The sequence below is a fragment of the Pinus tabuliformis genome, chromosome 7 (assembly GCF_031772625.1).
Source record: "Pinus tabuliformis cultivar Carrire ecotype Pingquan chromosome 7, CPIR1, whole genome shotgun sequence".
Lineage (NCBI taxonomy): Eukaryota > Viridiplantae > Streptophyta > Pinopsida > Pinales > Pinaceae > Pinus > Pinus tabuliformis.
The window spans coordinates 1042032469-1042052901 of NC_142293.1; positions in this window are offsets into that span (position 1 = coordinate 1042032469).

A 20433-nucleotide genomic window follows, 5' to 3' on the forward strand; every position below is an offset into this window, starting at 1 on the left:
GGTAACTTTGGTAAGGTTGGTGGGCATGACCATTGTAAAATGGTTGATTTTGACCGTTTTGAATGTACGACTGCCCACTATTAGCAAAGATTTGTTGCTCAGAACCTTGGTATACTTGTTGGAATTGCAGTTGCTGGTATTATACTAGCCATGGTTGTGAAGCCATGTGCTGTTGACCGATACTAATAGTTTGACCAAGATGAGGGGTAATTGTACCCGTCTGAACCTGTTTCATTCCACCAGTCGGCGATTGTGGTTGAGTCGCAGGGTCAAGGGGTTGTTGCATTACAACTTGAGAAACCTGAGGTTGGCATACAACAGGCAGTGCTTGAACTTGCGACACCGTCACAATAGCTGGCGTAGTCGGTATGTTTGACATAGGTAAGCATTGTTGCATCGAATATACAACTCTTGGTTGTTGAGGTAGTATTGGTACCCAACCGCTTGAGGTAATTCCAGTATAACCTGAATGTCGTTGTGAACTCCTGTATGGATATCCTCCCGGAGGGGATAATGAAAGGGTATACTGCCCCCCATACGGTGGTAATCCAGAACTCAAGGGAATTGTCTGCCCTTAGGGGCCGGACTGCCCAAATTGACCTCCAAATGGATCAATCTGTTGAGACTCAACATAAGAGTTTCCGGATATTATTCCGGATGAACAAACATGAACAGACCATACTATCGAAGTAGCCCCTAAGTGGGCTCCTTCTAGCGGTTGAGAGCTAGTCGGGACAGATGGTATACCAGCGAACACTGTCAGAGTGGTAGCAGGGAGTTCTGTCGTCGCTGTGTCAGACGACACAGTCCTAGATGTTGACGGTTGTTCAGACATTTGTAGTCTATCCAAAATATTACCTAGCGATTCTACAGGAGCTTCCGTTGGTGGTAGACTAACTTCCGATGAAGAAGTATATAGAGTGATCCCGACTCCAAATTGTGTTGGAGTATTTGTTGGAATATCTTCTACAATTTCTTCTATGGCAATCAGGCCAGGTGGAAGGGGAAGACCGTCAGGTCCGTAGAATATTTCTGGTTCCAAAGAAGGTGTGAAATCGGCAGCGACAGATGTTTGAAGAGCAAGACTTTCCGAACCGGTTGTAGATGGAACTGGTTCGGTAACACAAGTGTTTACTCTCAGACTAGGATCAATATCACTGTCCTTCTATGGCTACTGAACTTCTTCTGTAGAGGCATGGATTCCATAAATGTTTGGAGTAACCGGAGTCTCTGATGTCATTGGAACACTTGTTCTAACTTTAATAGGATATTTGGAACTGGTTAAACGAGTTCGCTTTGTCTGTACTGGTTTCGATTCCGGAGACAAAGACAGTTGACTCGTAAGCCTCCGCGAACGACGGGGTTTCAATTGACTTTCTTCCACGATTGGGGATTACTCGATCAACTAAAATAAAGGGGAAGTATGTTTCCCAATTAAATGAATTTTAGACGCTTTGACACAACTTGTTTTTTCAGTTTTTAAGAGTTGAGAAAAAACAAAAGATGACTCTAGTCTCCTTCGATTTTTAATGAGCCTGAAGTGACAAGTGCCCAGATGGACCTTTTCCATTAAGGAATCTGAAAAGGAACGAAAGGGATTACTCTGGAAGTCTAGGTAGAGGGAGTACCAAACCAATCGTAAAAATACAGAATACTTTTTACGGTACGGCAGTCAATCTTCCCGAATGCTGTGTTCAGTGCATTGCGATCGATAGGGCGGCAGACACGGCTTCCTATGGATAAAGGATTTAAGCCTATAAGGGTCTCCCAAAATATACTCGATGGTACGTGGGAGCACAAGTCCGTACTGGCACTTATCATCTCAAAGTGGAGGAATCACCCAACCATCAGTGAGAACAACAGTTACCAGGCTTTACGACGCCGGAATACGTCTCTAGCCTAGACCTCTAAATGTTGTGCGTTAAGTTCCAAAGCGTTGTTAGATTCATTGAATTTATTTTAAGTTGATCTTGTTTATGAAGTTTGCTTTTCAGGTTCACCACGAGATGTAGATGTAATTCCTAAAATGCAATCTAAAGATGATAAACAAACTTTTTATCTCTTTTATGCAATGAAAATCCTAGCTACTGGGGAAAAGAAAGACAGAATCTTTTCACAAAGAGCAAAGAGCACATTGTAAATGCACTTTACTAAATCAAGCCAAACAGACTGTCCATATGCAAATGCACATGCATGTATTTGTTTTCGACTTTCTTAGTATATGGATGCTAAAAAGAAAGTTGATGCACAAATCTGAATTTCTTTTCAAGCGACAAATATAAACAAGTTTCTTTTCGAAATCAAAAATAGAGATGATTACGACACCTTACGATTTTGAAATGAATACTTTTTTTTGACACTAGAAAATTATAAATTCAGACCAAAGGCAATAGTAACAGGATAATCAACCATCAACAACAATCAAACTCTTTCCTACGATTGAAATCGACACTTGCGACAGATTCAAATCAAAGGACGACAGTACGCTTATGCTACTTTTGCAAAGGAGAACTGTAAATGACTCAACAAACACACAAAAACATCTACAGTTCTTTTGTACAAAGGAGGTGGAATAACAGCAAGGAAAAGGAGTTTCAAATAGACATATACTGATCACAGGCAGCAAAATTCAGGAATAGAACTGGAAAGAATGAACCACAGAAGCCCCAACTGCACAGAGCTAGTCTGATCAGCGCACCTATAACACAGAGAATCTGAAATGCAGCGCAGGTTGTCCACTCGGGAAGTGCACTAAAATTTAGAATCTCTGAATAGTACCTGTGCTGGGCCAGAAACGAGACTCTGTTCGGGTTCCAGGTCACAGTTTGCAGTTCAGTTCTTGGTTTTTGGCCGAGTAAAAAGCAATCAGTAATTCAACAATCAGGGGTAGATCTAAGGAGGATCTAAGAGCTATCACAAGGGCAATCAGATAGTTTTTGAATCAGTTGTTTAAATCATAAACAGATCCAGTGAATGGATTGAAGTATCAGTTGTCTACTTTGAATTTGTTATGGCAAATGCAGTTCGAATGCTACTTATAAGTTTATGAAACAAACAAACAAAGAATGATAAACAAACAAACTAATTAGCTCCCCAGTGGAGTCGCCATTTTGTTACAGGGAAAAGTGTCTATATAGAACTACTCTATCCCACTAAGGTGTGATAGCTGCCTTAGAAACAAACAGAGAAAAACTACTTTTGTCTTTCCTTTATGAATTATAGATAGAGAGGAACAGAAAAACCAACCTCTGTCTTGCGCTAATCCTTCGATTCGATCCCTCTCTTCTTTGATAGTCCTCAGCTACCTGCTCCCTTGCATGCCCAGCTTCAGATGGTACCTGTAAGATCACAGAAGCATAGCACTATACAAAGACATGGATCTATATTCATAAACAATCTAGGATCAGATGTAAATTGACCATACAAATGTAACAAGCATCAATGATACAAAAGCATGGAGGAAAACTCAAATAGTTTTTATTGATAAACAAGAAAAGATCCAGGAGGAGTTACAACCAGTTGTTCCGACCTAGCATCAACCTCCCAGCAAAGAAGCCCCTCTTCACCTCAAACAAAGCATAGATCACTCAGCAGTCTGATGTTTGTCTCAAAAAACCAACAGCAATTCCTTACAATATGCAAAATTCCAGCCCTCTAGATCTCTGGGATGAGGGATCCATATATAGATATCTGTAAGGGGGATGAGTCAGCTTGTGATTTGATTAGTGTCTTCTCTCTGATAGTTCTTGCTTCCACTTGGAGACTGAAGGCCTCTTACTCATCCTTGGTCGAATTCAGTGAGGCAAGTGTCACAGGAGAAGATTCTGGAAGCTTCCATTGTCTCTCCACCTCGCGAAATGACACTGTCATTTGTCATTTCTCGCCCATCGCACCCCACAGAAGGGACTTTTGAAATGAAATGCACCCTCACAGTGTATTTAGGTGCAATACAACGCACCTAGCCAGTGGAGCAGCTGAAATGATCATGTTTTGACCAATTATGAGCATTTTCTCATGGAAAACTTCTGGGAGAAGCTGTAATCTATTGACCTTGTTCCATTAGGGGTTAGAACAACACTTTTAGTGACTTAGGAGCCCTTGGTTTATGGACATTCCATGCTTGTGGTTGCAGGGCATAAAAATTTCTATAACATGCATGCCATGTGAAGAAAGTGCTTGATGTATTGAAAAAGGAAAAAATCTATGTAAAATTGTCAAAGTGTGAGTTTGGGAAAACCTATTTGGTTTACCTAGGTCATATTGTTTGTCATGGTCAACTAAAAATTGATCCTTCTTGTTACACAGTAATTTGTCACTGTCTCCCTGTCAGTCTTCCTACTGTGTCATGAGTCCAAGTTAATCATGCTCATGCTCTCTAATGTTGCCAAATGACCCACTTTGCCAAAGTTTTTGCTACCAGCACGACTGTTGTCAAAATAAACGCGCTTACGAGCGCTTCATAAAAAACGGTATGCGCTGCCAGCGCGGAAGCACACGTCTTTCCCGCGCTGGTCGAATTTCATGTGACAGCGCGTCTGTTATTCATATATGATCGCGCTGACATGACCTCCTTTGTTATTCAGTTGCGATGTCAGCGCTCCAGTGCGGTTATGGACCCACAATGATCCAGTTTGGGCGAGTTTGTTCTAACAGCCGGCCTTCCAGATGACTCCAGACCTGGTTGTTGGCCTTGTAAATGTCGGCCTCCCTTCTCTGGCATGTCTGTTTCGTCATTTGAGCCACCTTCCTTGGGGATAAGCTCATCCTCCCACCATTTGTGGAGACTCCTCCTATTTAAGCCTCTACCATTGCCATGAGCAGCTAGTTTTGGATAGTTTGGAATTGATAGTGCTTGGAGTGTTGCTGCTAGTGTGTGATCTTGATAGGTAGTTGGTGTGACAAGTGTGGGATTGCAAGAGAGCTTAAGGAAGGTTGTGAAGTGTTTCTTTCTTGTGTAAAACTTGTGTGAGAGAGAGTTTTTGTCTTGGGATATCTACCTCCAAGGGTGAATGCTTGAGAGACTTGCTGGCTGGACCCTCTTGAGAAGGATTCGACGTTAGAACTTTGGTTGTACTCTTCTCTGTTATTTATTAATAACATATGACTATCATTATGGTTCCACTCTCATTGTTTCATGTTTGATGTTGAGTTATATCTTTTCTGACTGATATATAATTGCATCTACTAGATTTTACGCTTGTTTTCGTGTTGTTCTTTGCATGTGCAGGTATCTGATCACGGAGATTGTGTGGATCGTGACCGGCCGAAGCAAAGGAATGAAGGCGACATCTCTTCGACGAATACTAGCGTTGGAATCCAAGTAGGTTCTCACCATCTACTTTGTATTTGCAATTAGGAACTTGCGTGATAGCATTGTGTGATTGTTGCTAGACCCAGTCTAGGCTAGTAGGGATCGTCTCTGTCCACAGAGAGGATTTACCTCTACAACACTTCTAGAGTTTAAGAAATTGTAGATTGGCCTAAGCCTACTAGTGTAACCAAGGTTCGCAGCTTTTTGGGTGTAGTACAGTATTGGAGGAGATTTATTGCCAATTTCTCTATTATTGAAACACCTTTACACACATTGGCAGGTGTAAAGAAAGTATTTCAATGGGTAGGAAAGTAGCACAAGTCCTTCAAAACATTGAAAGAAAATATTAGCACTGCATCGGTCTTGGCCTTACCAGTTCTCCAACAGCCATTCGAGATCGAGACAGATGCTAGTGTATATGCCATGGGAGCTATATTGATGCAACAAAATAAGCCGATATGTCACCATTCAGATAAATTCTCTCAGGATGTGATAAACTATCCCACTTATGTCAAGGAGTTATATGCCTTGGTCTAGAGTGTGAAAAAGTGGAAACACTACCTGATCGGCAAGGAGACCATCATCCATACATATCATTAGCCCTTGTAGTATCTTCAGTCACAAACCAAGTTGCAAAAATTTCGTCATTTCAAGTGGATGGGTTTTCTTCAACAGTTTCATATGGTAATAAAGTATAAGAAGGGAACTAGCAACAAAGTGGTTGATATGCTATCTCGCCCTCCTATTTCTTCTTATATTATTTTGAATAATGCTTCGTTATCTTTTGAAAGTTATGCTGAACAATATGTTAATGATGCTAACTTTAAGGATATTTATGCAAAACTAACCCATGGTTCATAGGTGGACAACTATCACTTGCAAGGGAAACTGTTGTATCACCTTGGAAAATTATGCATACCCACAGGAGAAAGGGTACATGTAATCTAGGAGGCCCACACCTCCCTTGTGTCTGGTCATTTTGGTGTTGAAAAAACTTTGTGTCATGTACAAAGATTTTGTTTTTGGCCTCATATGAAGAACATTGTGACTCGCTATGTAAAGGGATGTGTGATGTGCTCTGTTTCAAAGCCCTCTAATAGAAAACTCGGGCTCTACACACCACTCCCTATTCTGAGTCATCCATGCAAAAGTGTGTCGATGGATTTTGTAGGAGGTTTTCTTTTGTCTAGAAAAAGTCATGACTATTTATATGTTGTCGTTGACTACTTTAGTAAGATGTGTATTTTAATTCCTTGTAAAAAGCAGATAACTACAAAGCAGACTGCTTATCTTTTCTGTTAACATGTTTGGGTCCATTTTGGGTTGCCCACATCGATTGTGTTAGATCAGGACTCTCACTCTCTCAGAGAGTTTTGGACTAACTTGTGGAAGATGATGGACACCAAGTTGAAAAGAAGCACGACATTCCATCCACAGACTGACAGACAGACAAAGGTTGTCAATCGCACTGTGTTACACTTGTTGCGAGGCTATTGTGGGAAACATCCTAAGTTGTGGGATGAGCATCTTCCATATGTGCAACATTCCTACAACTGAGCAGTGCACTCATCTATGCATCATTCACCATTTGAGACATGTTTTGGCTACCTACCAAAATACCCTTTTGATATGGTCTTTGGAAGGGAAGATGACTCTAGTGGACGTGATGACAGGGACAGAGTGTAGCGATTCATTCATCGGATCCAATTGATTCACCAAACAATACAAGAGTAGTTGGAGAAAATTCAAGCCCGGTACAAGGCTCGACATGACAAACACTGAGTCAACCATCAATTTCAAGTGGGCGACAAAGTGTGGTTCCATATCAGCAAGGAAAGGATGAAGGGAGAAGGGAAGAAGTTGCGAACAATTCACTATGGTCCATTCACCATGTTGGAGAAGATTGGAAACAATGCCTTCCATCTTGATTTGCCAATATATATGCAAATGTAGTTCGTAGTGGATGTGGAAAACTTAAAGCTGTATGAGCCACTATTGTTTATGGACACTGAATAGGTGGGCATAGTTCCTACAGTTGATGAATTTGCACCAGAGTATCTCGATGAGTTGCTTGAGGACATCATCCTTGATTGAAGGACCAGGACTTCATGATGGGGAGATGTGGAATACCTTCGAATTGGTTTCAAGCGGATGCACCCTAGCAAGGCAAAATGGCTGGAAAAGGAAAGAGTGAGGGAACAATTCCCTCACTTGCCAATTGACTAATAAATCTTTTGGCGATCCAAAGGCTCCTCAATGGGGAGGATTGATCTAGGTGGATCTTAAGACACCAGTGGCATGGAAAAGGATCAAAATTCAAAGTGGCAGAAAGACGATTAACTTGACATTAGATCGAAGTGCTCGTTGCCCTGATTCCAATGGCATGAATGACACTCCAAACTAAGTTCAGATGAGGAAGATAGAGGTAGTCAAAGTTGGGTTGAATTTTGGTTACTAGGTAGGATTAATGAAGGCACAATTTGAAATTTTTTTGGCGGATGGAATCCAATAAAATCTAGCTAGATTCTGGGTGAAATTTTCACTTGGTTAAAACGACTCCTCGGTCAAAAATCTGATTTTTCAAAAGGGGCATATTGTTTTTGATAAAAAAAGAAATTATAAAAAAAGGGTGGCAGGCCACCAACCCCACCACCCCAATCCGCATCATAAGAAATGAATGGAGGGGCGGGCCACTACCCCTGGCTCCTCCCCACATAACCACCATAACATTAAGCACAAATTAAGGTGGGGGGTCTGCCCTTGGGGCATGAACTCAACCACCAAATGGAAACCATCGTTGCCAATAAAAGTGGGCCGACCCTTGGGGCGTGGACCCAAAATAAGACTGCCCTAAAAAATGAACTAGAGCAGGGGACAGGTGAGGTGGGCGGGCTGCCCAAGGCGGGCCCAGCCCAACCTCCCTTCCCATTTAAGATTATGTTGTGTAGAAAAAGGAGGAGGCGGGGTTTGACCGCCCGACCTCCTCCATAATAACCGGATCAGTAAACATTGTGCCACAACTAACTGTTGTGTAATCCACCCTCCAACTTGTTATTTAAATGCATTTTATCAGTGCCCCCAAGGAAGAGGAGGGAGCGCATGTAGTTCGAGGCAGATTTTTGCAGAAGGGCCAGATTTTCACTTTGTCAGATTTTGACAGATTCTATATGGTTTCAACATTTCTCGACACCATGAACGCAATGGTGTTGTCCATTTCTCCATCAAGGTTTTGCATTTTTCGGCCATTTTTTAGTATGGACGTATAAAACTCCTTTTTTGTAACTGATGCTGGTACTCTTCTTTCTCATGCCACTTAATGCATGAAGGCCTCCCCATTGATCGAGCAGGGTTCGGAGACGTAGTCCAAGTCAGATGAACTCCGTTGTCAAGTCTTGTTGTCTTCTTTCATGCTTTATGTGTTTCTCCTCTTCTCTCATGTGCACATTAAATTTCTACGTTAAGATACAATTTATGCATGTAATTATTTAACACATCTATAAGCAAAAGGTTTTGGATCACCCCGCTACTTCTAGCGAGTACCATGATTATTTTTACCACAAGCTTGAAGGGGATAACATATGATTTTCTTGTATGTTCATCCTTCAAATGAATCCATCCTCGTAAGTTTTACAAGTCCTAGGAAGGAGAAAATTGGTCTCATCATGGTGATGAGTCTTTCAATGTAAAATTTTAACCAGTCTGACGTAAGAATGACTTGATATATTTTTCATATTTAGAGAGTTTGAGAAGGAGATGAAAAATAAAACTCCATCATGTCCCTTTCGTAATTTGTCCCTCAAACCTGAAAAGGTAGAAACAAATATTCAAGAGAACCTCTTGACCATATCGACCATGGTGTGCCTTGTTCATAAATAGTAAATATCAGCCCGAACAAGGGGTAGACATATACTGAGATGACGTCAATTCATTTAATTTGACGATTTCGAAATGACAAGTACTTGATGATCTTTTCATGTTTCGAGAATCAGAAAAGAGCTTAAAGATGACTCTAGGGGGGTTCCTTTTCTGTTTATTTTTAATGAGTCCGAAAAAGAGATGAAACAAAAACTTGTGAGAATCACTAAAAAATCATCATTGTCCACTGAATGCACCTATAACTACATAAAGAAATGAACCCATCACTGATATTGAGAAATAATAATAAATATTATTAAATATTAACAAAAAATGACTTCAAAACTTATAAATAGCCAAAAGTAACATTATTTTCTACCATTTCACTATAGCAAGTTCTGAAGGTGCATTTGTGCCCTAATTTGCTCAATTTTCAAGTGACCATTGCGGGATATTCAAGGTGCCATTTCATGAATCATCTACAGCAAGTAAGAGGTATGTCCTTGTTCTTGCATTTCATCACCCTTTCATGCATTGTTAATGGAATTTTGTGTCCTGAAAGGGAGGATTTAAAAATTTTGAGTGTGGTGATCATCGTGGTTTTGGTCATCAGACCAGAGATAATCACTCTTGAGCTAAAATACACCCACGATGACATTGTGCTATAATTAAAAATGGATGCGATGGTGTTGGGCAGAATGTTTTGAGGAAAAACTCTTGTTTTAAGAAAAAATTCTCAATTTCAATCCATGAAAAAGGTTTTAATTGGTGTTAAATTATGTTTTGTAGGAGATCATGGTTCTGGAATGGAATGAAAGAGGCCATGAGGCCAAAGATCATCAAGAAACCCAAAATCTAGAATGCATCAATGATTTGATAGATTGTGGGTTGTTGAAGTTCTTCAGGACCACAGGACTGAGGGCTCAGATGGAATTACTGCTCTATTTGATCAGTCTTTACGATGTTGACAGAAAGATCTTCATAATCAACGGCCATTAACTGGAAATAGAAGAATCGAACATATATTTCATCATAGGATTATCCCAAAGAGGAGGGAGAGTCCAACTCTTCAGAACTCGACCAGGTGGTGAGAGTACTAGTGCTCTGATTAGGAGCCATTACCCAGGTGTAGAGATGACGAGGGGTGGGAGGGTGAAGATCACCACGGTCACCAAAAACCTTCCTTTACGAACCATCATATACACCATATCTTGCATATCTTGGACACAAGCCCTACATGAGAGTTCAAAATCCCAATTCTAGTATGGAGTTGAGTGTCTGACCCCCACCATATTCAACTACTGTGGAGGCCTTCTGGCGAATATGAAAATACAACTGACCAAAGGGAAGTAGGAAAACCTGAGGCAATTTGGGTTTAGCTTGATACTGGTGACTTTCTTCCCAGAGTGGGTGCCCTTATTCTAGTATTAGTGGGCCGAGGTACAAGATCCTGCCCCTCAAGACTCGAGGCTAGTGAGGTGGAGTCAACTCATGCATCGAGGAGGGATGAGTTAGCAGATGCACTACCCTCCACAATTTTTTACTTGGTTGCAGTGCCAATTACACATAGTGGACGACTAGGCATATGCTAGCATGAATTTTAGATGGGATCCATAACTACCTCTACACTGGGAGAACAATGGACTGATGCAGGTAAATACTTGTTTTTTGGATTTTTTCAAATCTTATGATTTTTTTTTTGTAAAAGTGTAAATTGAGACTCAACTTATGATAAATGTGAATATGTGGGACTAGAAAGACCACCTGACATGTCACCAATATCACAACGGGTTTCTCATCAGATAGTGGGTGCTAATTATGAGGAAGGGGTGGATCCCTTAACTGAGATGGAGCACAACCTAGATGTGATTACCCAGGGAGTTCCAAAGTATACTACTGTAGATGAGGTGCCACTGCACTAGTAGCGACAAATAGTGGGAGTATCCACAAGACTATGTCAGCTATTAGGCCGAGTGATCAAAGCAATCTTGTGCTACCATGAGCACTCTACAAGCTGATAGCCTCTCTAGCTATTTTACACATTTTGCAGCCTTTGAAAGCCAATTGTCCAAGAACACATTTTTTTTTAGATTTTGATGTAAACACTCTAACAGACACGATATATATTTATATACATATACATGTTTTTTCTTCTACTTATGTGTCAACGAATCATGATGATGTGATTGGTTTTATAAATTATGCAAATGTCTATCAAGAACATAGTTCGCTAATGCATCTGTTAATGTATTCAAATTGTGTGGAATATGTTGATATGTTTCTTTCCAGTAATCGAACACGTAGATACATACCCAATATCTGTGGATTTTTTACTGAATAATGATTGTTTAACTATAACACAAAGAGTTGTGAATCTAACTTGGCCACTAAATCTCTAATGCCAAGAGAAACTGCTTTTGACAATAGTTCAATGACCACACTGTATTCAACAATATTGTTAGTTGTTCGACCAAGGCATATACATTGTAAGTAAATCAACTCGTCATCAGGGGCAAAGAGTGCCCAAGCTGTGGAAGACAAATTCCATGTGCTACCACAAGCACCATCAGCAAAAACAAGATAATGACTTGAAGACATCTGCAAATCGAGTGGAACACAAGGTAAGCATGAAAACACATGTCTGCAAAGAAAACAATCACACCAAAAATAAAAAAACACACACTAATGAATTCACACACTAATGTAAAAAAAGTCATTACATAAAGGATCTTGCGTAAAAATGTCAGATGGAGTCCATTTTTAGATTCAGGAAATCAATCAACAGAGAATAAAAATGGAGTTTCATTGATGAAATGACGTGTAAGCATCGAATCAGTCAAAAAATAGAGTAAAACTCATAGAAGGTTATGTCCCCATGCCCCCTTGGGCGAGTGAGGGTTACGAGTCATAAGATGAAAACCCCATTGTGATAATGGGCATATAGTAGAGACTTGATGAAACAATCTCATGAAAATATGCCCCCAGTTGAAATATTTTGATGATCTCAGGCTGGGCTAAAATGTCAGTGGGTAGGGTTGCAGTAATGTTTCCCATAGTACCCTCAGACATGACTTCATGCACCAGAACAAGTGTTTGAAGTGGATGTGTTGGGAATTGATAAATAAATGCTTCAAGATACAAAGGAATCTTGCTAAGGCTGGGAAGAAATTAAGAAAAATGATGGAGATCATTCCAAGGAGTTTCATCCAAAGACATAACCTCAACGATACTCTCGTTGGTAGGGAATGTCTCATTCAAAGGATCTGCAAAATCCAAAGAACCAAGCCAAGGAGATGGCACATAAGTATCCAGGTTCATATTGAAAAAAACATGAATTTCTGAAGCGTCCATTGAAGCCAAGACAATTTCTTGATAATCTTGCTCTAATGGACTTAATGGCATAGAATTTCCAAATGAATCAATTTGATAGGGAGAAGGAATAATCCAAGGATCTGCAGAAACCGAGATCATATTGATGAAAGTGACATTCAAAGGTGGGAGAGTAAAAGTACCCATTAAAGTAGAGTCTTTGAAAAGACGTAACCCCACACTCTCATAAGGAATCTCGATATTTCCCACATATGGGACATTGTCGTTCGAAATACGGAAGAGAAAAAAGGCAGTTGGTCGATGGTGACAGTTGATCCTTCGTGAGGAAAATGAAGCACCCAGAACAAGGAAGAAACCATACAAAACATAGCGTGGGTCCAACTTCGCTTGAGAAGAAGGTTGTAATTGATATTTTCATCCACAACTTCCACTTTTAGCTCAACGTTCTTGCCTTCCAAAGTGATCAAAAAGTTTGTGAGAATACCATATGGACATGAGCCTTTGCCATCAAAGGCTTCCAAAGTGTTTGGGGGCTGATTAAGAGAAGAAGAGCCAATGGCCTTCCAGCACAAAGCATACATGATGCAAGTGGAAGCACCTTCATCAATAGCACTCCAATGGATCATCTTTTCTTTAATGAGAACCTGAATCAGAAAAACAATTTGATGAGGAAGACGAGGAATGTGGCATTCAATATCAAAGGTAATTAAACTTGAATCGGTAGGATCAATAGTGCCTATATCAGACAACAAATATTTCCATTGTGTTGGACAGGTTTGGAGAACCTCCAAAGTAGACATCTCCAAAGGTGCTTGAGCTAAATCTTCAACAATATTATAATGTTGTGCAACTCTAGCATTCATATTATAAGATTATTTCCAAAGTACATGCTTGGGAGGTGGTCGGATTACAGACTCATTGTTAGGATTCTCAACATGGAGTGGACCAGAACTAGATGGAGTAGAAGTAGAAGGTATATCAGTGACTTCTTTCTCCACCATCTGCATTTGTGGGGTTTGATAGTCCTTTGTTTGAGTAGCAATCAAAATTGGCGATGAACCTTACATCATGAAAACTTGGGAACCAGAGGAGGCAAAGTATTGTGGTTGTTCTACCAACTTTGTCTATTGAGATGGAAAAGGTTCTTTCAAAATAGTCGGAGTCCCTTTCAATAAGTAGTTAACTTCAGAACATCGGGAACAATCCTTAGTGTAATGATCTTCCTCATAGATGATGCAAGGATATTTTGGCATGTGCTTGGAAGCATCATCAACAGATGATTTGGGTGGATCCTATTTTGGGGTATCCGTTTTGGCTTTAGCTTTACCCTTTTTCTTACCTTTTGAGGCCTTATTTGCTATAGTAGATTGAACAACATGTACCTTAAAGGATTTGCAAGGATTTGGTGAATTTTTCAAAGGATTATTGGAACCAGTGTTTGAAACAGATTTCTACTTCGAGGAAGTCTTAGTGGAAGTCTAAGACACTGAACCAATTATACCATCAATATGTGGTACATTGGGAAGCTCTGAGGCTGCCAGATTCAAATATGGTCTTGGAGCATTAGGAAACATCTCATACAATGTGCCAGATTGTGAATAGACTAAGTCTAAATACTGGGCACGAGCAATAGGTTGTTATTCAGTAACACATCCACCCATAGCTATATCCTTAGCAATCTTGTTAACGAATGATTTTGTGAACCATTCAGTCAACAACTCATCAACAATCTCAAATTTGATGAGGCGACGCTGACATCTCCATTCATGGATATGATCGGAAATGTGGGTTGTGGTATCTTTCTTAAGGGATGTGAGAAAATGTGTGTCGGTTTCATATCGAATTGGAAATTGGAAGTGGGTGAGGAAGGCCATAGCTAAAGAGTTAAAGTCAGCATAGGTAGCTCGAGGTAACTTGATATACCATTTTGTGGAAGAACCTGTTAAGGTTCTTTGAAAGAGGTGGAGATGGATAAAATCATCAACATATGAATTTGAAGAGCACCATAAGTGATATGTCATCACATGGGCTTGTGGGTCCTCTTTAGACTTTCCTTCGAATTTACGGCAAAAGCTTGGAATTTTAGTTGGAACTAGAGGCCAATAAGGCGAATGAAGGATGGGATCATTCGTAATCTGTGAAACATTAGGCAATTCCAATGTAGCCAAAAAGGGAAATTGTGGATTGAATGTCATGTAGGGCCTTTGAGGAGGCCCAAATTGTGGGTTCCAACCTTGTTTTTAAGGATTCTTCCCCCAGAGTGGAGGATTTTGACCATACAAGACTTTATTTTTCCCCCACTGAGGGTTACCTTGACCAAAGGTCGATTTTTTTCAGGGTAGGTTTGATATTGACCTACAATAGGCCATTGATAAGCATTGTACACAACATATGGATTGTAAGGTTGTTGGACGTGTTGACCTTGGACCTAAAGAGATTGGCAGTACTGCTGTAGGGGTTGACCTTGTGCTTGCAAGGGCTAACCTTGTTGATACGCATATGAAGCTTGCTACTGCAAAGGTTGACCTTGTTGCTGCAAAGGCTGACTTTGTTGTTGTAAAGGTTGACTTTTCTACTACAAATGTTGTCCTTTTGAGTACAAAGGTTGATTAGGCTACTAAAAAAACTGAGTTTGCTACTGCAAAGGCTATTGAGACAGCTGCAAAGGTTTCCCCTACTGTTACAAAGGTTTTCCTTGCTGCTGCAAGGACTGCTGGATAGTTCCTTAGGATATATCTTGAGGGTATTGGTAATTTCTGAGTTGAATCTGACCATATCCACTAGCAATAGTAGATTTACCAGGTTGGACATAAGCTCCTACTTGTGGAGTATAATACGGATTGACCAGGGCTTGCGAACCATATGGGACATAAACCTGTTGGAGTGGAATCTGAGCCATATAAGGCTGTTGATACTAGATTTTACCTGACTTGGATGGACCAACAGGGTTAGGAATACCATCATAATAATTTTGATTAACTCCAACCATGTGATTTAGTAATCCAGTCACAGTGGTTTCACCTGACACAAGAGGAATATTTAGATTTCCCCCCCTAGGTGGTGGCACATTTTGTCCACTTGAAGGAGGGGTAGAATAACTAACAGAAACCCGACCTGAAACAATCAGTTGTACTGGAAGGAACAATTGAAATGACAATATAGGTTGTGATGGAATCGTAGGTTGAACGGGAACTGTCATGACAATAGTTTGTACAAAAGTTTGAGAGGTCGTGTTTGGAATGAACGGACTAGAAGTAGGCATGGCATTTGAATACCAAATGGGATTATGATACAAATATGAATCACTAAGAGTTCCTGAAACTAACTGGGCTACTTTTGTATAAATAGATGGAAACATGGGCCTACTGGTTTCAGGAACTGTGTGGGATGGGACTCCTACTGCAAAAGGAAAGCCTTATGGAGTAAATTCATATCCTTGTTCATCTTCGACATGAGGAGTGTGAATAGCAAAAACTTCCGAATGACCCAGAGAAGAGGTTGTGATATCACCTTCTGAATCCATGGGTGGAAACAATTGACGAGAAGGAATCTGAGATGTACAAGGAGATAGCTCCAAAGGAACAGTAGGCCAATTTTAAGGACTATAAGGATGCTAAGGAGATATCACAACAGGATCAAATAACATATTCGATGGTTGAATAACAAGCCTCTACAGACTCTCAGGGGTCTATATAGGATTTTCAGGGGTCTCAAGATCATATTATTAAGGTGACCAGGAATCCATTGGAGGTGGACGATAAGAAAGGTGTTGGATACTTAGAATAATCCCAAGTTCAAAACCTTGATCTTTAAGTAACCAAGGAAGCTCTAGATGAACTCCTTGGGAGAACCTTTCAGTATCAGGCAATGAAGGGGAACTGTGAGATGAACTCAATCGTTCAACCACGATGAATTTCTCTCAAGAGCAGAGAAGGAAAGATAACTCGAAAAGGGATTATTAACAATCTTAAAATTAACAGAGAATTACTCAATATTGGTCCAAGAAGCAACTACACGGTTTGACATATTATTTTGGATAGTCATTTTTTAGATTTTGAAACAAAAAAATTTCATTTCATGTTTTAAGAGTCGAGAAAAGGACGAAAAAGGTGACTCTAGTAGCTTTCATAGGTTTAACGAGATTGAAAGGACAAGTTCTTGATGATCTTTTAAAATTTAAGGAGTAAGAAAAGATCGAAATGACCACTTAGGTAACTCTAGGAAATAAGGAGTACCAAGTAACCGTTAACTGCAATATACAACTTAGCAAATAAATTTACCAAGGACTTGACGTACATGTAGGAAATCTCCCCGAATGTTGTGTTCAATGTATAATGTTTACAGGGTGGCAGACTCATCTTCCTATGGATAAAGGTTTGCAACCTATGAGGGTCTCCCTTTACATACTCGATGGTATGGGAAGCACAAGTCCATGCTAGTGTTGTCTAATGCAAGTGCGAATGACAGTTGTTGAGTTTTATAGATGCCAGAACACGTCTATATCCTAGACCACTAAGTATGAGCGTTAATGTTTCAAATGCTCCTTAGATTAATTTATAGATTTTAAAGTTTATATTGAAATTATGTTTCGATTTCAAGGCCCTAGCGATGTCACCTGTTCCTAAAATGCATCTAAATGATGAAATTGAAATCCTTTCATTCGATGAAGGCTACCTATTTAGGGAAGAGAAACAACCAAATCATGCATCAAACAATCAACAATGCATCAACGAGAATTTTCCAATGCTAAATGAAAAACATGAAATCTAACCTTTCATTTCATAAGCAAATGAAATGCCAAAAGAAAATGTTAAAGTGATCTACCTTAATATATAATGATGATTTCATTTTCACTTTAATCTAGTGAAAAAGAGCAAAAGAGAATGCAAAAAACTCAATAATCATGAAAATCTCTTTCACATTAATGATTTTGAATGCAACAAATGCTTTGAAAACTACTTAGACGATAAATAATTTCACTTTCTCTTTTCGAAATACAAAATTCAAAGAAAATACTTCCTTTCAGTACAATCAACACAAAAATTTTTGTAATCTATTGCTTGCCAAATGGAACTAAAGCGACTTTCAAAACATCTACTCAATTTGACACTAATGAGAACAAATTAATACCCAAGAACCAAAAGTGATTTTCAAAAGACGTCCAAACACAAAAATACTCTTTGAACAATGGTAATTGATCTCTAAAGAAAATATCAATGAGTGAATGAAGGATGACTTAGAAGTCCTAGAAACCATAGAAGGAAAATCAAGCTCCAAACACACTTAAACCAATTCAAGAGGTAATTATAATCAATCAAACATGTCAATAAAAACAAGGACACTAAAACCACACTGGTAAGTCACTGACAGAAGGCAAAATACAATTAATACCCAAGAACCAAAAGTGATTTTCAAAATACATCAAACACAAAAATACGCTTTGAACAATGGTAATTGATCTCTAAAGCAAAGATCAATGAGTGAATGAAGGATGACTTAGAAGTCCTAGAAACCCTAGAAGGAAAATCAAGCTCCAAACACACTTAAACCAAATCGAGAGCTAATTGTAATCAAACAAACATGTCAAGAAAAACAAGGACACTAAAACCACACTGGTAAGTCACTGATAGAAGGAAAAATACTTAAAACAATAAGACAAACCCTAATTTTATTTAACCTTTGATATCATACCCCCTGTTAATGGAAAAGAAATGATCATCGCTACTGTAATCAACATATCCATGATTTCATTGTTACTGTGAGGGACAAAACTGTGATGGTCAAGAAAGATAAATAAAAAACAAAAAATACTCAAGAGAAACACAAATTAAGAACCTTCAATCAATTACCAAAAAATGAAAATAGCTATAGACAAGCAAACAAGTCTGGGAATGGACAGTTGGTAAAACTCATCGCAAAAACAAGGTGAAGGATTGAATGGAAAGGATCATAGTCTCCCCAGTGGAGTCTCCATTTTGTTGTCTAGGTAAATTCTCTATGTGGGCAAAGACAATCCCTCTATCCCAATGAGTGGGTCTAGCAACCGAAGTGACGATCTACTAGACACTTTCCTAAGTTGCAATTGAAAAGAGAGATGAAGAAGATGGCCTACCTAGTTCTGATGCTATCTCAATCTCCTTTGCTAAAGACCTTGAATCACTTGCATCACGAGCTTGTTCCTACCGCTCTCAACTTTTATGTAACTGCACAAGAGATAAAGACACAACAATGCATGCAAATACAAATCGCATATTCAAAAGTAACCTACTTAACTGATCAAGGAATGTTAAGCTAAATGATACATGAGCATACACATTCAAGGAAAATTAACTAGCAGTTTTATATTAATAGAAAATAAAGGGAAGCATACAACCAAGCCTTGATGTTGATAGGCTCTCCTAAATGAATATCTGATTACAAGCTAAGCTCTCCAATCACTCCTTCTGCAAGCCAAATGAATAGCATATAGGCACAATCTTAGCATAAGGGTGCAAATAGGCAAAGACCAACCATTTGGGAATGGAAGAGGATGAATATATAGGCTAGGAAATGGAGTTAGGTATTGAAATGTGCAACAAGAAATGCTAAAAATAGAAGATGCTAAAAATATCATTACTATAAATAGCCCTACTATAAATAGCAGTTTAACCATTGGTGATCTTAGCAACAATGGGTGAAAAGTGAAAGTGATAAAAATAGCTTTTCTAAAAATAGAATTTCAGGATTTAGTCAGTCCTTGGACTAAACATAGGAAGTAAAATTTGAATTTGATATCAACATCAGTTTGAAAATTAATTAATTAATTCATCTTGAGTTAATTAGTTAAGGAAAATCAAACTTTAAGTCTATGTGAGGACATGCAATAGTTTCTCCTTTGATTGAGGAATTTATCCATCAGTTAAAGAGATAAGGATGAGTTGTAATATTGAGTTGTAATCAGTTGAATTAGCTTAACTTAGTCAAGCCTAGTTAGATTAATTTAATAATTTGTTAAATTAATGAGAGTTCAGTTAGTTAATGATTGCATGCATGTAACTACTGTATTTGAAATAACTGATTATTCACTCATGGATAACTCATGCATGTCATTTTAGTTAGAGACCTAGTTGAGATTAGATGGAGGGACAATGTACTATTAGTTGCTAGGATATTCCTTAGTGAATATTCCTTGCATGCAGAAGGAATATTATTCCTTAAGGATTGCACAGTTGGACCTGAGGTTACAGTGAGCGTGATGAGGCCAATTCACACATGTGATATCATTGGACCCCAATCAAAACTGCACAAGCAAATAGGATGCTTGGAGGGCTTGAGGAAGATATATTCTATGTCTATTGAGTCTGTGAGCTGTATTGTTTGAGTATAGAGAGAGCAGGATAGCTGGAGAGCTGATTCTTTTTGTAACTTGAACAAGATTTCCACTTGTATGATAATACAGAGTCGGGTTTTAGGTTGGTTCTTTCCCCAGTGATATATCTTTTGTGTTATGGTTGATTATTTCTCATTCTCAGTTATATATGTTCATGCTTGATGATGTTCATATCTGTTTAATCTTCTACAAAGTTTATGGTAGAAGTAGATCTAGTATTATGCTTTAGGACATTGCATATATCAGGTGATCTACAGTGAAAATTATACATGGTATCGGAGCAAAGGTGATCAAGGAAGAACAGTATACAAGCAGTAGAAGTACGAAGTTTGGTTTCTTAATATTGAATTTAGTTCTTATCACATCTATTTCACCTATGGCGTTCAGTGGTTTAAGACCCAAATATGCCCTTGATAGTAGTTTGAATTATATAGCCTGGAAGGATCACATGGAGGTAGTATTAGAAGATAACGGTCTCAAGGATCAAGAAGTCCAAAACCCGACTGATGCTACTCAACTGGCGAAATGGTAAAAGTGTGTGGCTAGAGCAAGGAGAATCCTCATGGAG